This window comes from Lissotriton vulgaris, chromosome 8 (genome assembly GCF_964263255.1).
Source record: "Lissotriton vulgaris chromosome 8, aLisVul1.2, whole genome shotgun sequence".
Classification (NCBI taxonomy): Eukaryota; Metazoa; Chordata; class Amphibia; order Caudata; family Salamandridae; genus Lissotriton; species Lissotriton vulgaris.
Window position 1 is genome coordinate 1,217,232,267 of NC_141696.1, and position 21,360 is coordinate 1,217,253,626.

Genomic DNA, 21,360 nt, shown 5'->3' on the forward strand with positions numbered 1-21,360 from the left:
AGATAAATGTGGGAAAGGCATTTGAAAAGTTTGGAAAAGTCATAAAGATACAACTGCGGATACTTGGTAAATTTTCAATGCATTTCTGTGGTCATCTCTGAGACTGCACAGAAGCAACCATTTTACCTCCAATACAGATCACTTAAAATGCATAATTTGCTCAACAATGCCACTTGTGACATCCCCTCATGCACAAACTTGTTAAGTCTGCCCGTAAGAATCAGTAACATATTTTATAGGCTGAATTTGAAACTTTTTGGGAACAATTCAGATTTACATACGGGAATTGGTAGTAATAAGAACTGGGTATGGCTCTAGGAGTTGTGGCTAGGGATGTAAGGTTAAAGGTATAGAATTGAGGGCCACATGTGTAGGGTTAAGAGTTGAGGTAAAGGGTTACAGTGTATAGAGTTAGTGTGTTTAGGGTTAAGACTTTAGAGGTGCAGGGTATTGACCAGGGGGCTAGGGTATAGGTTTGGGGTTGAGGTTAGGATATTGGGTTAGGAGTTAAGTGTATAGGGTTAAACATTTGGGCTAAAGGGTTGGTATATATAGTCAAGAGGTTAAAGATTGTGGTTCGATGAAGGTGTGGTTAGGGCTGTAATGTAAAGGGTTTGGGGTATAGAGTTAAGAGGTAAGCATTAGGAGTATAGGGGTATGAGATTATGGGTTAAGGGTTAAAGCTTTGAGGTAGTGTACAAGTATTATGAGCAAGAGGTTAGGAGTATTGATTTAAGGGCATAGGATATAGGGGATAGAGACTAACAGTGTAGGAATACAGGCTGTGGTAAAGGGGATTGGCCATGTGGTAAAGAGTTTGGTGAATGGGTTAAGGATTTGGGACTTTGGGCCCAAGGTATGTGGGCTAAGGTTATATGGGTAATGGTTTATGGGTCAAGTTATATGGTTATGATTAAGGTGAAATAGTAACTGGTTAATGATATACAGTTAAAGATAAAGTGTTTGGGTACAAGAAGTTGTTTAACATAATAAACCTAAAGGCTGATGGCCATGTGGTTTGTAAATATCTCTAGAACTGCAATATAAGCATGTAGGACCATATTACACATACAAATAATTGATGTTATATGTTTGTTTCGTGATAGTTAGCCCGAAATAGTTTAATCAAAGTGCAGCTAACTATGTACACTGACTGAAATTAGAATCTTAAGCCTTGTTGACTTTTCATGAATATATTACACTAAAGCAATGGACCATGGTGAGGGCCAATAGATTTATGCTATTATGTGGCTGCCATGTACCACAGAATTGCCAACATTTGCAGTTTTCACAAAAAGGATTCCACTCAAATGGATGAAAATAATATTGACAGAAAATGTGCTGAATGATTTGTGTTTTTGCTAGATAACCTGAATAACCTTACTGCAACATCTTAGTAGGCCTGACAGTGTTAAACAGCTTGAGAGTGGATTGGGGCTGTCATTTTGATAATGAAATCCATCTTTAACATTGAACTGCGAAATATGTTCTTTATTTCATGGATCCCTGTGAAATGTCTGTTTTCATATTACTGCATTTTATGCAGCAAAATCCTCAAACACATAACAGACAGACAGCTAGCTAGATAGATAGATAGACAGACATACCGGGGCAATGAAAGTATATCTGGCAAAATAAATCTTGTTATTTGGAACATGTTTACTAATAACTACAGATCGGCCTATTTATTACAACACTGCAACAGTAAAATTCCATATTACTACCAAAGTACAGTTTAACTAATCTGCAAAACAAATGTCCAATGCCTCAAAGATTTCATTCTAGAATAATGTTGCCAATGAAAACAATTGGTGGCCTAGCTGTGATTCTAGTGCACAGAATTTTGGCTTCCTGATTATAACTTTAAAGGCTTGCTGAGACGCACGCATCCATCAGTAAAGTCCATGCCTAGCCCAACACCGTGGGTATCACTGTTTCCACCAGCAGCTACAGGTGCTTGTCCTTCATTTAAGGACCCCGAGCTCTTCTTATACCCATTGTATATTTTACTACATTCCCTTCCCTCTACTGTAAACTTATCTATCCTTGTTCCCTCCCCCCGACTTAAACTCAATATTTTTTTCTGGTTTTCTCCACAGGTTCCCATTACGCCCAGTACAGGACTACTAGGGCCCTACAACAGGCTACCCTCAAAAGTCTTGGAGCCTCTTTCTAGTTGTGCACCACATTTCACATAGGTCCTGAAGAAGCGCTACCCGATTCCTTTGGAACAACCAGGCACGAAACATGTGGACCCCACCTTAGAGACTGCCCGCTAGGAACATTACATTCCCACAGGGCGTCCATTTTTATTTTTATTTAGGCAGGATCCACCTTTACCATTAAATTTATAGAGATTAGGATTAACCCTGACCTATTTTAGATCACCCCTCACGTGCACATAACCACTCACTGCCCCCAAACCCGCACACACCCAACGGCTTCTCCACAAAAGATCTCTGACACAGAGCCCCGGAAACGGTGAGCCCGTCGGTGATTAATGATCATTCCACATATAATTGCTGGGTTCCTACAATTAAGAAGGTTCCTGCAGTAACAGCAGGTTCCCAACATTTTTTCCTGTTTTTCACATACTTGAGCTCCTGGTTAGGGTGAGCCTTAGCGTGCTTATACCGCCGGGGTATACACTCTGATCCCGAAGAATGCCTAGCCGGCGAATACAATTATTTTTGGACACAGCCAATACACTTTTAAACTCACTTCACAATCACTTGCACTTGTCACTCAGACAATACCAACCTGCTCCGCAGTAATTCTGGTGTTGAAGATCACGGGGAGGTACTCGACCTTCCTGGTGGGGCGTGCCGATGAAGCATGTCACCAACAAGGTTGGTATGTGAGTGCTTTCTAAAGAATCAAATTTTATTCTTCATGCTTGCTCTTCTCCTAAGAAGGCACACTCTTTTGTTGTTTTGACGACACTTTAAACCTCTCCAACCTCTTAGACAGTTGGGTGGAGAGCAGACTCAGGCCCCCCGTGCCTGAGGGATGTTCAAGCTAGCCCGCTCCTACCAATCCTGATGTTTCTCTCATGCTGCTTTACATTATCAGCAGCATGAGAGCAGCTTCCAGAATGGTTAATTTCCACCAGCTATCTCCCTTGACCACCATGCAGCCAATCCTAGCCTAGATTACCACAGTAGTGCACACCCCTAGCTGGTGACTTTGTTCTGAGTCTTTTCTTTGGAAGCGTTTGAAAGGATTTACTGTAATTGAGGTAGGCCGTATTCATGTCTCTTCTTCGATTTAATTTCATAATCTAATAAAGAGTTCAAATTAGTTGAGCAAGTTAGATGGGTAGGACTTGCCTTCATACAGCACTGCTTCTATTTTACTTAAAAGTCTTGTGCACTGTGGAATTCTTTGTGCAGCAGACAGGTTAGGAGACTCCGGGTAGGTGAGTGGGCTGGGCATGTTAATACGGGTCAATGCAGGTATCAATCTTATAGAGCCAGCTGGACAGGTATGACTTTCCTTCATCCAGCACTGCTGCTTTTGTAGTTGAAACTCTGGTGCATGTGGAATTTTTCATGCAGCATGCAGGCCAGGAGGCTCCGGGTAGGTGAGTGGGCTGGGTATGTTAATAAGGGTCAATGCATGTATCCATCTTATAGAGCCAGCTGGACAGGTATGACTTTCCTTCATCCAGCACTGCTGCTTTTTTAGTTGAAACTCTGGTGCACTGTAGAATCTTTCATGCAGCATGCAGGCCGGGAGGCTCTAGGTAGGTGAGCGGGCAGTGGGCTGGGCATGTTAATACGGGTCAATGCAGGGACCCATCTCATGGGGCATAAGAGATATCACAAGAGGGACATGGATAAGGGTGCTAAGGCCATACTGCCTAGGGAAGAGAATCATTTGTGACAAGCTAGTGGACAGGTTAATCTGTTTCTTTAAATCCGCATGGTAACATAGCACAGCTGGATTATGCGCTGCTAACCGAGATCTACATTTGACATTCAGGTCACTGGTTTCAACCTCTGAGAGATTGCTCAGTGTGTTAAAACACCTGCCTCTACTAGAGAGATGTTGTAATGTTGAGTTATTTGAACTTGCAATGTTTGTAATCCGCACTTATGTTACTTATATTAGCGCTTATGTTTACTTTGACTGACCCCTGTGCAGGAGCGACTGGCATCCTTGCTGCTGTCTCGTGTTGTTGTATTCTAAGTTCTACATGCCGTTTCAGAATGTTTATGTTAAAGTGTCCGGCAGCTGGATATTGGCCAGTGCTGTGGCTTGTCATTCACCTCTGCTGCTGGGGACAATTGTACCATTAAAGTCTTTTTCGATCAATGTTGCTGTCCTTCATACTTACCACATTTTGGCGATGAGCATCTTGTCCCCAGCGATGTCCGTCACTGTGGAGCAACCTCTTTTGTTGATATTTCTTTGCCGCCACATTGGTGATGTTCTCATTTGGCTCCCTAACTTAAGGCAAGCTGAGCCACTGATGCCAAGCATTGCCGGAGAGTCGTAGCAGCAGCAGTTAGCCATCTAAGTACCACCCAAAGGCTCCTAAACTGAATTACACCATCGGCACACACCGAGTTCCCGATCGTAAGTGACATCACCCGCAGTCCTGTGCAGCACTTCCCCGCTGCCTTCCATACGGCACTCACATCTCGTACGTGCCGCCATTTTAAATCAACATTATCAGCTTTGCCTACAACTACTGCCGCCAGTCACATGGCGCTCACGTAGCTTACATGCCGCCATTTTACTTGACACATCCAAAAACAGTTGTAAAGCCGATCATTGGCAGAAACCACCCGGTTATCCTGTAGCGTACTTTCTGCCATATTTGCATCAGTAACAAAGCTAACGTGGAGCAATTCTGTCGACAGACACCAACATGTTTTGCACATCAGCATTACGGAGCTTGTTATGCCAGCCCAACACATTAATGTCGCCATTATTTAATCAATGCTGCATGTCTAATATTAGATCCTTTTAACCATTTTAGTTAACTATAATAGTGAACATCATTCACCCTATTTCAATCAAGTATTCTGGCTTCTTCACTCGCATGCAAACTGGACAATTATTTATATCCACAGCTATTTCCATTTTAATATTTTTATCAGCATGCAGCAGTGTTGTAATCCACCACCACCTTTAATTAAAAAACCTGGAGATGTATCAATGGCATTTAGTAAATCGATTGGATTGTTTAACAACTTTATGAGTGCTATTGATGCTAATGCATTTAATTCCACAAGAAAGAAGAAAGGGTTGTTCTTGAACTCTATTGGTGCTGAGGCACAATACATTTTTGATCACTTACATCAGAGTCAAGCGCCTGTTGGGGTTCAGGAGTATGATGACTTTGGGAAGCTTTAGATAGACTAAAGCTAAATTTTACGGTTGAGTCAAATGTAGCGATGGAGCTCTTTAACTTCTATTCTAGACAGCAGTTGTCCACTAAACTTGTTGGAGAAGTGTGGCTCAAGTGGTTGGAGCGGCAGACCCTGATGCAGAGGTCTGGCCCGGGCCAGGGTTCAATTCCCCACCTCGGCGGGTCTTGGGCTCAAATTTCCCAGGACCTGACAATTCTCGCCTCAGTGCCTATTCCAATCATGGAGTCCCACTCTGTAACTCTGGGCAATAGCTTGCTTAATATCCACAACGGCCCCTCGCAGCGGGATGCCTGGCTTTCACCTTGGGGATGCCCAGTAATGGGTTATCTTGCAGGGGAATACTAGGATGGGTTCCCCAAGCAAGCGCTGGGACGCTTTCGGGCAGCCATGCACTCTACAAATCAAATTTAATTTCATTTCATTTCATTCAAGGATATGTTGCTGCTCTCATATTTTAGCAGCAACATGTGGGTTTGGTATTTCAGCTGATCAATATATTTGGGGTCAGGTGATTATGCATTGCCATAACCCAAAAATAAAAGAAGCAATTACTAAGACATAAAAACTCAACATTGTCTGAGGTGGTCAAAGTGGCAAATGGTATTGAGAGGTTGATACACTCATGCAAAATGCTAAATGATGAAAGAAAGAACCATCTTTAAGTTGCTTTTGTGTGCAACAGTCCTAGAAATTAATTCAACAGAGGAACTGGCAAACCTAATAGCAACAAAGCCAAAAGTGCCAGATGTGGGTCTGGCGTACACTTCAATAAGTCCATGTGTCCTGCAATTGCTAAACAATGCTTCAAGTGTGGGAAGATTGGACACTTCTCGTCTGTCTGCAGGTCAAAAGGTAATGTAAATACCACAATGGAGAATAAATCTGACCTTTGTCAAGACACACAGGAGAAGGAAAATGTATTTTTGACATTAGGCTGTGATGATAAGAGACCGCCATGATGAGATTTTATGTACATCCATTGATAGCGATTCCTGCAAACCACAGAACTCTTAAATTGTCATTGATGGAGTGAAAACCATCATGAAGGTGAATTCAGGATCACTTTTTAAAATTAATTTCTGAAGTGTTCTTCAAAAACCATTGGAGTGACAGCAATGTGAAAGCTTATGGTTACAGAAATCCAGCATTAAAGTATTTTGTGGCTTCCATTTGCTATAGGTCTCGCACCATGTTGAGAAAAATATACCTTGTGAAAAATGGTCAACATGTTGAAGGATGGAGGCCCCAAAGCAACCTAGTGCTCATTCTGGATTCATCTTCTGATATTCCAGTGTATTGTATGGTCATTCATCAAGGTATTAATGGTGTTATTTCCCCAGTACAAAGATATATTTAGAAAAGCATTGGGCATGGGTAAAGGATTCTCTCATGAGATTAAACTTAAAGCTGGTGCACCTTCTGTGAGACATAAACTCAGAGATGCACGCCTTAGTGTAAGGAAAGATCTCAGCCCTGTACTACAACAGTTGCTACAAAAAGGAGTAATTCATCTGAATGGGTGTCCCCCATTGTATTAGTAAAGAAAAGGTCCAGCACTCAAAGGTCATGTGCTGATTTGAGGTCTCTAAACAAACAGATCATTGTTGATGGTCGTCCCCTTCCCAAAATACAATAACTTTTGACGCAATTGGAGAGACGCAAAATTGTTTACCGCAGTAGAACTCAAATCTTCATATCACCAGATTTCACTGGAAGATAGATGCAGACACCTTACCACATTTGTGGGGTTAAGGCGTATCAAGACCACATTCTGGTTTATGCTGACACCACAAAATTCACGGTTGTCAGAAGTATAAAAAACCCAACAGGAAAAAGGGATAATGCCACAAATGGAGAAATACAAATTTCTCACTCAAGTTGATGATTTGAGTCACACCATATCTGCCAAGGGAATCTCACCTAGACCATGTTTAATCCAAGATATTTGTAAATGTAAATGTAAAAAATTGATACTTGTATAGCGCACTACTCACCTGCAAAGATCAAGTAAGATCTTATTTAGAGTTGTGTGAGTTGGGAAGGGGGAAGGCAGATGGTTGGTTTGGCGGTTCGGCTAGCAGAAGGGGTGTGAGTTGTACTCCAGATTCGTGTGTAGGTTTTCTCACAGTGTTAACATTGAGAAAACTTTGTATGGTCCAAGGAATAATAGGAGACTTTTGTTAAGCTCAAAAACTCAATTGTCAATCCCCTGCTTCTAAGTCCTTTTAATAAAAAATGACAATGTTATTTGTATATTGATGCCAGTTTTGAAGGACTTGGAGCTATGCTTAATCAGAGATGTCAAGGTTTGGAAAACACAATGGCCTTTTCTTACACGGCCCCTAAACAGCTCTGAAGCCAGATACTTCAGGGAGGCTTCAGCAGGCATGTGGGTGATTTTAAAACATACCTATGGGGTAGGGAATTTCCATCAAGCCAGACCACGACCCCCTATTAGCATTACTTAACCATAATAGCACAGGTACCGCGTCTGCCCATTTGGTCAGAATTCTTTCCAACACTTTTAAATACAATTTTCATGCATATTACATCCAAGAGTCATGCAACATCATTGCAGATTGTCTTTCTAGATTATCAAATGCCTCTGCAGGCTTCTATGCTGAAATCATAGAAGAATGTGTAGTTGCAACTGTAGACGATGTGTTGCCTGTGTGGTGGTGAGCTATCAAAAGAAGCATGGATAGGAAGTTGTTAAGAAGATGATGAATAAAAAAAAATTATCGAGTTCACCAATAAAAGGTGGCCTTGTGAGAAACAGTTTACTCCTTCCCTGCAGATTTTGTGGAAAGTTAGGGAATCCATGTCAGTTGCATGGGATATAGTATTAAAGAAGCAGTGTGTTATTCCTCCTAAGGATATTCGTCACATTATCATTATGTTAGCACATACAGGACATTTAGGCGAGAACCTCAAAATAAAATGAGTCCGAGAAGTATTTTGGTGAACTTATATGGACCCACAATTCTCTGGATTTGTCAAGCATTGTTCTGTATGCTTTAACTCAGACAATATCGCTATTTACAAATAAAGTTGTTTGTATTTTTCCAGACCTTGGGACTAGTGCGCCTCGGACATTCGGGGTCTCTATGATAATCTTTCAAGATGCAAGTATATGCTTTTGTTTTTTTCAAGATGGGCAGAAATAAAATGGGTGTCCCAACCTACATCTCACACTAATGTACATTTTTTACGTGAACGTTTTTACAAAGAGGGTTTGCCTTCTAGTATTATCACGGATAATGGTAAACAATTTACCTCTTTGAAATTTAAAATGTTTACACTTGAAAGTCTCTTTATTCAGCTAATATAAATGACCCTGTATAAAGATTTAATAGGGTCATAGTTGAAGCTCTGCAGGCTGCTTTAGGCGACAAAGCTGATGTCAAGGAGTTTGGATTTTCCCCAATTTGCGATGCTTAAAGGCCGCATACCACACATTTCATTCACACCTTCTTGGATCAAAGTGGATTTACCAATTTTAGATCTCAAGGAAATATATGAGGTAGAACAAATTAATGTTGAGGTGAGAAGAGCATCTAAGACAGTGAAAAATGATAATTCAGACAAGACTAAATATTTCATGTCCACGTTATTTGTGGTGGATTGTATCAAAATTAAACTCCCTTGTGTCAAAAAAGGTGAGTCTAAATTTTCAAAACCTTTTTAAAATTGTTAGGATGGGGAAATCCTTAGTTAAACTCAGCAATGGATACTGGTGGTAAAAGAACAGACTTGCCAAAGTTGATGAAGGATTATTAGATAAATGGTTGACAGCAATAGTAATGATGATCCCTCTATAAGTGAGAGTGATGTTTATCCCTCTTCACATTTTTCTTCTTTTTCAGATCTCAATGACAAGGTGCCCCTTGAGCGTGTCTCCTGTAGCAGCTGAATTTTTTTCAAGCTGTAGGTCATGGTGGGGAAACATCGACAGGTTGTTCTTTCAATAAATTGGAAGAAGGAAATATTTTCAACAAGGTAGATGCTGCTTCATATTCAGATATTGATTCCACTGAAACCACCACTTCCTCTACTTTAGAAAATGATTATGCTCAACCTAAATATTCATGGACTTACTTCCAAACAGAGAAATTGTAACACCTAATACATTTTCTAATTTTATTTTATATTAGATTTCTTGCTTATTTTATCTTTGATTGTTTTCTTTAGTTGTCTTTTAGCTAAGAGCCTGTTGCAGACTTTTCAGTGTAATCTGTAGGTAATGGGTTCAAATCGCAGGGTGATATACCGGGATTTATGTGTAGGCTTGTGTGTAAGTGGAAGAACTCCATTTCCAATTTAAATACTTTTCTCATATTTTTCTCCCATGCAAAACATCAGAGCACAATGAGTTGTGTGTATTCTTTCTGGCTGCCAAGAGCTAAGCTTTGGAGCTAACTGTTGTGCCTCTAAATTAATCCTCGCCTTCTTTTAAGTCACCACAGGAATCATCGCAATTTTTCGGACATGCGTTCATCGGAGCTGTAAGGGGACCAAAATGTGTTTTATACTAAATCATACTTGTTTTATTGAACCGAGATGGTTGTACAACTGGGTGAGCAATGGCCTGAACTGGAATACGTTGCCTACATACTGATGTCTGCAAACTTTGTATGAACTCACTGAGACGGAAAGTGGGACTGGAGCAGAGTAGATAAGTACTCTATTTCTTTCTTGAATGAAGTCGATTTTTTTACCTACTTACAAGTAGTGTGAGAAAGTTGTGCTTCCTTCAGCCTCTACTCCAGAGCTCTCAATCATGGCCCATTAAAAACATTGTCTATAACAGACCGTGATTGGGAGTTTTGGGGCTGCTGGCTTCGCAGACTGGGTCAAAATATTCACCACACCACTTTCAAATATAAGCAGCCGCCACTGTACTCAACAACGGTAAAAAATTGCATATTACACTCTGCATTTCTAAGTAGCATATAAATCTTTTTTTTAAATCAAACACATATATACATGGATCTTTTCAAATTATTTACTAACGTTTAGAAGGAAATGCAAGAATTAATACAAAGTTTTTGGTAGTCAATTCCCTGATTTAATTTTAATGCCTGCCCTTACTACAGGTACATCCCGTGACATTCCGTAACAGCTGCTAATTTTCCACCAACCAGGCTTATGAAGATTAGTGTCAAAGGATGCATATTAAACAGTGTAGGCTCCTGACGCTAATCTTCTGAAACAACAAAGTGAAGGCAAAAGGGAACGGCTAAAGATCGGATGTTACTTCGTTTAAAGAAAGCTTTTTTTAATTAAACAATCTAATTTAATGTTTTTATGGGGCACTTTAGTTTTAAGGGTAAGGTGATCCACAGACAGCTGACAAAGAAATTATAACTGCAAATCCTTGGTGAAAATGTTAATGACAGCAAAATATTGTTTAATGAGATGATTGCAGCATCTGGATTAACACTCTTTAAGAGCGATGTCCCTGTGCTTGTCTGCTTCTTCACACTTTACAGACATTTTGTCATCTCTAGGTCATTAGGAAAGAATTTTTAATGATTTTTCGAGAAGCATGCAGTTCAAGTTACATCTAATTAGATGACAATAATAAGCCCAACACATGCAGCAGCTAAATATATACATAATTAGCCAGCAAAGACTTGTACATCACACACTGAAAAAGAGGAAAATGCTAAATAGGGGGAAGAGGGGAGAAATCTTTTCTGCAATAATTAGTCGGCTGTACGCAAAATGCTCGCAATCCAATGTAAAGGAAGTGCTTTAGCAGTGCAAAAGAGAAAGGGGTCATTATTTCATAATTTATTATGTCAATGTTCCTTTAACAATATATAATATGATAATTATTCATTATCTAGAAAATGAATTCATCAAGGCTCACTGATACCCTCTCAAGATGAAACATAAATGTAAGACCTGACAAAACTGAGGGAGGGAGAGAGAGAGACATACCCTTCCTTACATACAAACAAAGAAGGTTTGCAAACTAGCACAAAGTCACGACTGATCTCTGTGAGGATATAGTAGAGCTAATCTTCAACATCTTATCATGACTGAGGGATAAGATAGAATCTCTGCTTGTTTCTAATGGGAAAAAACAGGTAGTGGAATGAAGAAAAATAATATTCAACGTTGTGGACTATATATTGTTTATAATTCCGAAAGAGGCCACCTGGCACCGAACAGATTATCTATCTAAACTCTGGCCTTTGGTATGGCATATTGGGGTGGGACACACACACTCTGGTGTGGGTGCAGTCATTAACAGAGGACATTTTTAAACCCCATGGTGGCAATGTGATGGGGAGAGCAGAGCAACTGTGGCTTAGGTGACCAAATATTGTCAAGAGATACCTTTCACTCTTTCCTCCCTTCTCCCTCCTAGACACTGGAAGACACTACATTTTCACACGTGAATTTTTCCCTCAAAATGGCATTCAGTATTCACAGGCAATACAAGATCCTCCCTTCTCCCTTAATGGTGAGAGAGCATATTTGTAGAAAGACACTCAAGTCTCTGGTCTCTTTAAGGGGCTATCTATTGAATGATGTCACAATAGATTTCACAACCCAACCAGAGGTCATCAAACAAAGGAACATTCCATAATCCCTATTGTTGGTGATTGTTAATGAAGTAATATTGGGAAAATTGACAAGCTTTAAACATTTTACTGGAGAGCCTCTTTAATGTCTGCGATTTTCATTGGTTGTGGCACTGCAAGCTTCCTGTTTTACTTGGCCAAATCTAGTGTTCAAGCTCTAAATAATTGATAAAATACATGAGGTTTCCTTTTACAGTGCCTTTTTTAATAAAGTAATGCAGCAAATACAATTCCTAGATCATTAAACAAAGGACTCATTTTGAGTAGGCCCGTTAATGAAAATCCAATGATTGTTGATGCAAGTTCTCCATCACATTATGCAAATGGTGGATGACATTTTGCTGCAGAATTCTTCTCTAGATTCAGCAGTTCCACCACAAATCAGAGGATTTCCATTACATGCTATCTAGCACATGATTTGCCCTGTAATCCCTTTGTTCTTAAACTTAATACTATGGCAGTATGCAATAAGTCCAATTTTGTTTTGTCACTTTGATATTTTATAAATTGTACTTTAACAACTCTAATGCAAACAACCATTTTTAGACGCCATTTCATTTTTAACATTTTGCTGGAATATTTCATTATTGAACTTTTTTTATTTTATAACTAATGAAATTAATTTTCTTTTTCACTTAGCTTTATGTGGAATTTCGGTTAGGTCTGACTTGATAGCAGAGCTGCTGTTAGAAATGGGGGTCTCTAGTTGGCAATGGTTTGCACCTTTTTTTCAAGTAGGGACACTTGCCTCTAGTCAGGGTAAGGGAGTTACGTCCTTTGACAACCCCTGTTCATCCCCTTGGTATAAGCAGACAGACTTATCTCAGAGGCAGTGTGTAAAGCATTTGTGCACACAACCAAAAACTGAAAAAAACACTACAAATGAACACATACCAGTTTAGAAAATAGGAAATATTTATCTAAACCAAACAAGACCAAAACGATAAAAATCCACCATACATATGTCAAGATATCATAAAAAATAGCTTATTCACAAACATAAAACTTGTAGCAACAAGCTCCACCTGGGGCTATTACGAGGTTGTGACAGATGAAACCCCCAAAGTATTGCACCGACCGCGAGGTGCGCGGTGTCGGGCCTGGAGTCACATGGACCCCAAAGTACATTACCTTGGCAAACAATGAAAACAAAGACAGTGCACGGCATCAAAGAGGTGATGCATTGTTGGCGCTGGGTGCTGTTGGTTCCTTACGACCACAGGAAAGATGAGGCGTTGGTTCCTTACTGTGATGCAGGGAAGGTGAGGCATTGGTTCCTTACTGTTGTCGGGGAGGTAACAGATCCTTTCGACAGTGTGGGGTCATTGGATTTGGGAGGTCATCCACGTCAGGTATTGTCTCTGCGATGATAAAGAACCAGCAGCAGTGAGGTCGGGGCTGCGGTTCAAGTCGGAGCGGTGCGTCGTGAGCACCACGATCCGGGCCCTCGGCTCCGGTGCAGGTAGCAGCCTCGGTGACGGGGTCAGAGGCGATACGGTGCGGCAGCGGCAGGCGCGGGCTACTCTGCAAGTCGGGGTGGTGTGTCGTCCACCTCACGAGGGGTGCCCGCTGCTACCTCGCAGTTCACAACATCGCTCGCCGGCGTCAGCGTTGCTTTTTCCCTCTGTGGCAGCTGAAACTGCTGTTTCAGGTCCAGGAGGACAGAAGAAATGAAGACTTTGTGTCCCTGATACTTCAGAACAAGAGGCAAAGCCTACACCAAGCCCTTGGAGATCTTCTTCAAGCAGGATACACAGCACATTTCAGTCTTTGTCCTCTCCTTAGCAGAAACAGCCACTGCAGGCCAACCCAGCAAAGCATCCACCCAGCAATGGGGCAGTACTCCTCCTCACAGCTTCTTCAGCTCTTCTCCTTGGCAGAGGTTCCTCTTGAGTCCATAAGTATTGTAAAGTTCTGGAGTCTGGGCCCCAATATTTATACCACATTTTCCTTTGTTCTCTTGTGGCAAAAAGTTTCCCAGCTCAGTCCAAACCAGTTCTGTCCTCTCTGGCCCAGCTTCTTGGCAGGAGGCGGAAACTGTATTGTACACAGGAGACCGGGCCCATTCAGGTGCAAGGAAAAACTCTTCCCATGACTCTGAATTAGCCTAGGTCTATTTAGCTCAGCTCTGAGTCATCCAGGGCGGCAGGACACACCTCAAACCCACAGTGGATGTCTGCATGGAATGCCTATCCCATTCCCTGTCATTTCAAAACCACAGTCAATACACAACTCAGCAGAGGCACATAGGATGGCTAAGCAAGAAAATGTCTACTTGAAAGTGGCATTTCCAACCCACAATTTAAAAACCATCTTTACTAAAAGATGTGTTATTAAATTCTGACTCCATCTGTCTATCTTGTTCCCATGGGAATTTATACTTGCAATGTGTTACAAAATATCTCCCATGCTATCCTATGGGGCTGATAGCCTTTCAATAGTGAAAAAAAAATACACAGTATTTCAGTATCAGGGCATTTCACACACACCAGGATATGTCCTACCTTTCACATACAACGCACCCTGCCCATGGGGTGCAGTGGGCCTACATGAGTGGTGCCAAAAACCCTAAACTTCCTGATAACACGTTATAACACTTTATAAAGCACTCAAAAAGTCACTAATATATATTATGACATTGCCATACAACTCATGACAAACGGTACATGATAGCCATCAAGTGACCAGTGCTCATTCATGTATCTTCTTATTGAGGAAGGTGGAAACAAACAGAGGCAGTCGACTCGCCAACAAGCTTTTCGGTGTCTAACCCTGATATGGGTCACATCTTCATCAGGGCGGTCAGATCAAACATGGGACACAAAAACAAAAGCGGCTGGATGTAAAAGATCCGAAAGGAACACAGGCGGTAACAAGATAGAAAGATGAAAGGCTCAAATCAGGATTCAGGGTGCTTAGATAAACACAATTGTGGTGTGGTCAGGCAGGCAGGTCATGTGGATCCACATGTAAATAATTTGTGATGCAGGAAAATGGGATTAATCTAAACTCCGGGGAACCGGCATTCCATAGCATGTATTAGAAGGGTTCAAGATACATTCCGAGAGTAAAAGAAACCACGGCAGCCATAGCCATCCAGCGGCGGGCAGGGAACGTAACTCCCGCCGTGAACCAAATCAGCTGAAGGGTGCCTTACATGTAAGAAAAGGGAAGGTTAGGGCCTGGCAAGTGGGAGCAATTGCCAGATCGACATGGCAGTAAAAACTGAGCGCAGACACTGCAGTGGCAGATCTGAGGCACCTTTGAAAGGCTTCCTGTATGGGTGGCACAATCCGTTGCACAATCAGTTTTGCACGCCCACTAGCAGCATTTGATTTACAGGCCCTGGGCACACAAGGTGCACTTAGCAGTAAATCAAATAAGCCAATCATGGAAAATAAAGAATCCATAAACACAATTTACACAGAGAGCATATGCTCTTTAGCACGGATTAGCAGTAGTTAAGTGCCCAGAGTCATAAAACCAACACAAACAGGTCAGGAAAAGTAGGAGGAAGAAGAAAAAAGTTTGGGTATAACCCTGCAAAACAGGCCATTTCCAACAGCTGCCTAGACCTATTGTTAACAATTATTTATAACTGCATAAAGTGGGCTTTGGCTACACCGAAAACCAGACCATGAAGGTGTCTGTGTATTGCACAGATGACGCATTAACCAAACATGGAATTTATAAACAACTACATATTAAAAAAACATAAACAAACTAAAAAAAAATTTATTTATTGAATTTCTAGAGCACACTGTCACCTGACAGGCATCCTGGTGCTAGTGTCTCGGCATAATATATATCCGTTGGACCCTACTGTGGCCAAACCCCTAAATCTTTGAAAACAGCCATGTTTTTTAGCTCCTTCTAAACGGAAGGAGATCACTGATTTGCCTAAGCTCAAGCAGTAACGTGTTCCAGAGCTTTGCAGCTGCGACCCTAAAGGATCTACCACCTGCTCTAACTTTTTTGAATCTGGGGATTTTTATCCGTTTTGCCCCTGATGAGCGCAAAGTTCGGGTAGGAACATACCACTCGAACTTGCTTTGAAAAGAGATAGGACCCATTCCATAAAGGGCCTTGAATACTAAGCAGAGTGATTTGAACTTAATTATTTGTTTCAGAGGGAGCCAATGTAGCTCAGCCACGGCCAGTGAAGCGGAAGACCTTCTAGACCAGCCTAACACTAATTTAGCTGCAGTTGTTTGTATCCTCTGCAGCCTGTCCTGGAGGAATTTAGGGGACTCAAGAAGCAGGGCATTGCAGTAATCAACTCTGCTAAGTATGGTACTCCAAGCTATCAGCGAGCGCGCCACGGGAGGAAGCAGAGGAAAGATCTTCCGTAAGGAACGGATGATGGCCAGACAGCCGCCCACAACTTTCGTCACATGCACCTCCAAAGTGAGATTACAATCAAATGTCACACGCAGGTTACGGACTGTCTTAACAGGCTGAAACAAATTGGGGGAGTCAGAGGGCCAAAAATTACTAGTCAACACGGAAGGAATCCTATCCGTGGCACAGTAAAGCACCTCCGTTTTGGACGCATTGAATTGCAGCTAATTATCCCTCAGCCATAACGTTGTGTCCCGCAGGCAATTATGAAACCCATCTAAAGATGTTGACTGTGCTCCCTCCAGGAAGAGAATCAATTGTGTATCATTTGCATAATTAACTATCTTAATGTTGTGTTGCTTGATGACCGCCATCAAGGGTTTCATATAAATATTGAAAAGAATAGGGCTGATGGCCGAGCCCTGTGGCACGCCATGTGAGACATTCGTAAAAACAGATTGGTAAGGGAGGGTGGGGAGGGATTGGGGGGGGAGGGGTACACTGCCTGTTGTCTACCTAGCAAAAAAGACTGGAACCACCTAAGGGCACTGCCCGTCACTCCCACCTCTTTATGTTGTCTCAGCAAGATTTCATGGTTAACCGTATCGAAGGCGCCAGACAGGTCAAGCAGAATAAGTACAGCTGCCTGACCCCTGTCTGCCCGCTCCCGAAGTTCGTCCATCACGGTCACCAAGGCTGTCTCAGTGCCATAGGCCGGCCGAAACCCAAACTGCTCCTCCTCCAAGAGCTTAGCTTGTTCTACATATTTGAACAGAGTGCTACTCCCTACCCATTCCACTATTTTAGCAGGAAAAGGTAGGGAGATGGGCCTAAAATTTTTAGGACACTCAGGATCAAGGGAGGGCTTTTTAAGCAGGGGTGTCACCAATGCCTGCTTCCACTGAGACGGAACCCTTCCCTCAGTAAGAGACTGATTACAAATCAGACAAAGCAAGGGAAACAGCTCTGCCCCAAACTCTTTCCAGATTTTGCAAGGCATCGGGTCTAGGGGAGAACCAGATGCAATACCATCAGCTAATCTGCAGAAGTCCTCAAACTCCAGGGGAAAAAAGTCAGAGAGAGAACCGGTGTTACCCCCCTCCAAGTTGACACCTGCAGCCACAATGCTAATACCCTCCGAGTCATCGGTATCAAGCGGTAAAACATTCACTACAGCAGGAGAATGAGAAAACCCACCCAAATCCTCAATAATGTCATTAACTTGGTTATGAAAAAACCTGGCCAGGTCCTCACAAAGAGTTTGAGAGGGGGAGAACACATTTTTGGAGCAATCTGGGTTGGTCAGGCTATTTAGAATGTTAAAAATACTTTTTGCGCTAGTTGGAGCATTAAGTATCAGGGTGGCAAAATAGTCTGCTTTAGTCGGGTTGATCCTCTTCCTATATTCCCCAATCTTTATTCTCCTGGACAGCTTATCCTCATCCTGGTAGCCATGCATCCATCTCCTCTCGGCCCGTTTACATTCAAGTTTCAAGGTTTTTAAATCCTCATTAAACCACAGGGCAGAGGGTCTACCCCTGCTCCGATGGCTCTTAAGAGGAGCAAGAGTATCGAGAGCCAAGGCGATTCTCCTGCAAAGCGCGGAGTAATTCTCCTCCACTTGAGCCTCTGGGGAGAAACAGTCCTCCACCTGAAACGCCACACCCTGGCCCCTCTTATGTCTAAGAGCCTTCCAGTCCCTACCCACAAATTCATTCACAAGATTACCTCCCCGCTTGTCAAGACTGGTAAAGTTCACATAAAATTCAATCAAGAAGTGGTCAGTCCAATCCATGGGCAGGACTTCCCCAATATACACTTTATCACCCTCCGAAAAAATAAAATCCAACACGTGCCCTCCAGTATGAGTGGCCTTGAATACTTGTCGGCGAAGGCCCAGACCCTCACATGACTGAATAATGCTGGCCAAGCACGTATCAAGGGACCCATTCAACCAAAGGTTGAATTCGCCCAAAATCAGCAGTCTACTGTGCGTAGCGGCCATGTTGGTTAAGATCTCCAGTAACAGCTGCTGCTGTTGCACACTGAAGGCGCCTGGAGGTCGATAGCAGATAATCCCTGTTAAAGTCTGGCCAAGAGCACTCCTAATAACAAACCCAAAGAGTTCTACCACTGCGACCCCATCAATATCAATAGTGGCCAGATTCAAGGACTCTCTATAGATCAATCCAACCCCTCCCCCGGAAATCTCGACTTGTGGAGGATTTTATAACCAGGGGGGCAAGCCAAACCAAGATTGACTTCGCAATCTGGGTTAGTCCAGGTTTCTGCCATACACAACATTTCAAGCTTGTGCAGTTCCAGTAACAACTGAATTTCAACCCTATGCTTGGGCAGCGATCTGCTTGGTAAAAGGTCCTTAACACAAAAGTCAGACAGTGAAGATGCAGTCTCCGCAAGACACAGAGCTCCCCTACCACTAGCCCCTCTGTTGATGAGATGAAGTTCTGCACTGGAGTAACAAAGCGGGCGTCTTGCTTTATCCTGATCCGAATAGGCCGTGGGCGAAGCAGCGTGGTTGGCGCCGAGCGCGTCCTTAGCGCGGATGGGCGCAGACGGGCTTGCCTTTGGCACGCCTTAGCCGCGCCCGCTACGCACGCGTGTCAGCATCTCTTTTATCCTGGCCACCTCCGACTAGACCGCTAACTTCCGGAAAGGCGGGACCGCTCGCACGGACGGTCCCCGCCAATCAGGAGAGCGGAGGAAGACGTAATGCGAAGAGCCCCCTCCAGCGCACAATGAATCAGCCCCAGCAGCCCTGGTGAACAATTGAAGAGATTAAAAACAGGTAACACTAAAAAATATGTCAGCGCGAGCCGCCAAGCAGCTCAAATAGCCCCCAACAGAAGCGAGCCAAAAGTCACTTTTAAAACACATAAATGTGCATATACAAACAGTTTATGAGTGTGTGAAATGAGATCCGTCGATTGGGAAAACAGGAATCATTATAATCATATGGAATATAATGAAGCAGATCAACTAATACTACATAAGAGAGGTGAGTTGGAAGTTAAAAAAACGTAGTGGAGTCAGTGCAAGTAGAAAAATTGAATAGGTATTTTAAAGTTCAAGACCAGCGAACACTGAAGTAGCATGTGTGGAGGGGAGAGAACAGTGGCTAGTGGTGAGTATTGAGAGGAAATTAACATATTATCCACAAGTAGATTGCAGATAAGTGCTAGGACAGAGAAAATGGTCTTCTCCAGGTTATAAGAGAGTTAAAGCTCTGTTCTGCAAACAACAGAAGACAGAAGGCCCTTTTCTGTGCATGGTAAGATAACCTCACAGACTGTAAACAGAGCTGTGTTCATCGCATCAATCAATCAATCAATCATAGTATTTGTAAAGCGCGCTACTTACCCATGAGGGTCTCAAGGCGCTGGGGGCGGGGGGAGATGCTGCTACTGCTCTTGAGAAGTCTTCTGAAGGCCAGCATGTCTTGGGTCTACCGTTGGTGGGTGGGGAGGGTGTTCCAGGTGTTGGCGGCTAGGTGGGAGAAAGATCTGCCACCGGAGGTTGCTCTTTGGATGTGGGGGACTGCGGCGAGGGCGAGGCCAGCGGAGTGGAGCTGGTGGGTGGGGGTGTAAAAGCTGAGCCGTCCGTTGAGGTACGCTGGTCTGGTGTTGTTGAGTGCTTTGTGTGCATGGGTGAGGAGCGTGAAGGTTATCCTCTTGGAGACGGGGAGCCAGTGCAGGTCTCTCAGGTGGGGTGTGATGTGGCTGCGGCGGGGGATATCGAGGATCAGACGTGTGGAGGAGTTCTGGATGCGTTGCAGTCGTCTAGGAGTTTGGCCGAGGCTCCTGCGTAGAGTGCGTTTCCGTAGTCCAACCTGCTGCTGACAATGGCGGTGGGGATCCACTTGTAGATCCTGCAGAGCATGCGGAGGGTGTTGAAGCAGGAAGAGGAGGAGACGGCATTGACCTGCTTAGTCATGGAGAGGGTGGAGTCGAGGATGATCCCTAGGTTGTGTGCGTCATCGGTTGGTGTTGGAGCTGTTCCCAGTGAGGCCGGCCACCAGGAGTCGTCCCAGGCCGAAGGGGTTGATCCGAGGATGGGGACCTCCGTCTTGTCCGAGTTCAGCTTCAACCAGCTGTTCCTCATCCATTCGACGACGGCCTTCATTCCTTTGTGTAGGTTGGTTTTGGCGGTGTGGGGGTCTTTTTGTGAGCGAGAGGATCAGTTGGGTGTCATCAGCGTAGGAGATAATGTTGAGGTCGTGCTGTCGGGCGACGTGGGCGAGAGGTGCCATGTAGATGATGAACAGCGCGGGGCTGAGGGATGAGCCCTGGGGTACGCCACAGATGATCTCGGTGGCCTTGGAGCAGAAGGGGTGGAGGCGGACGCTCTGTGTTCTGCCAGAGAGGAAGGAGGTGGTCCAGTCCAGGGCCTTCGCTTGGATCCCGGCGTCGTGGAGGCGGGTTCGTAGTGTGCGGTGGCAGACCGTGTGGACGGCGGCTGACAGATCCATGAGGATGAGGGACGCTGTTTCTCTGTTATCCAGCAAGGATCTGATGTCGTCGGTGGCGGCGATGAGGGCGGTTTCGGTGTTGTGGTTGCGTGCGGAACCCAGACTGGGACGGGTCCAGGATGCTGTTCTCCTCAAGGTAGCGCGTCAGCTGTTTGTTGATGGTTTTCTCAATGACCTTTGCCGGGAACAGGAGCAGGGAGATGGGTCGGAGGTTCTTGAGGTCCTTGGGTTCCGCCTTGGCTTTCTTGAGTAAGGCGTTGATCTCGGCATGCTTCCAGCTTTCCGGGAAGGTTGCTGTCTCGAAGGAGATGTTGATAACTTTCTGGAGATGGGGTGTGATAGTTGTGCTGGCTTTGTTGAAGATGTGGTGTGGGCATGGGTCTGACGTGATCTGGAGTGGATGGAGTTCATGGTCTTGCAGGTTTCGTCATTGTTGATGTTGGTCCAGGAGAGCAGGCGGTTAGTGTAGGTGTTGGTCACGGAGGTGGAGGTCTCTGTGGTTGTCGAGGTGGTCGTGGTGTTGAAGCTGTGGTGGATGTCGGCGATCTTGAGG

At 43.6% G+C, this 21,360-nt stretch overlaps 1 protein-coding gene across 7 annotated transcripts in view; it reads right to left on the reverse strand.

Moving 5' to 3' along the window:
• The window catches only part of NBEA (neurobeachin), a 1,820,918-nt gene that overhangs the window by 307,133 nt on the left and 1,492,425 nt on the right, over positions 1 to 21,360 (reverse strand). The window lies entirely within an intron of this gene.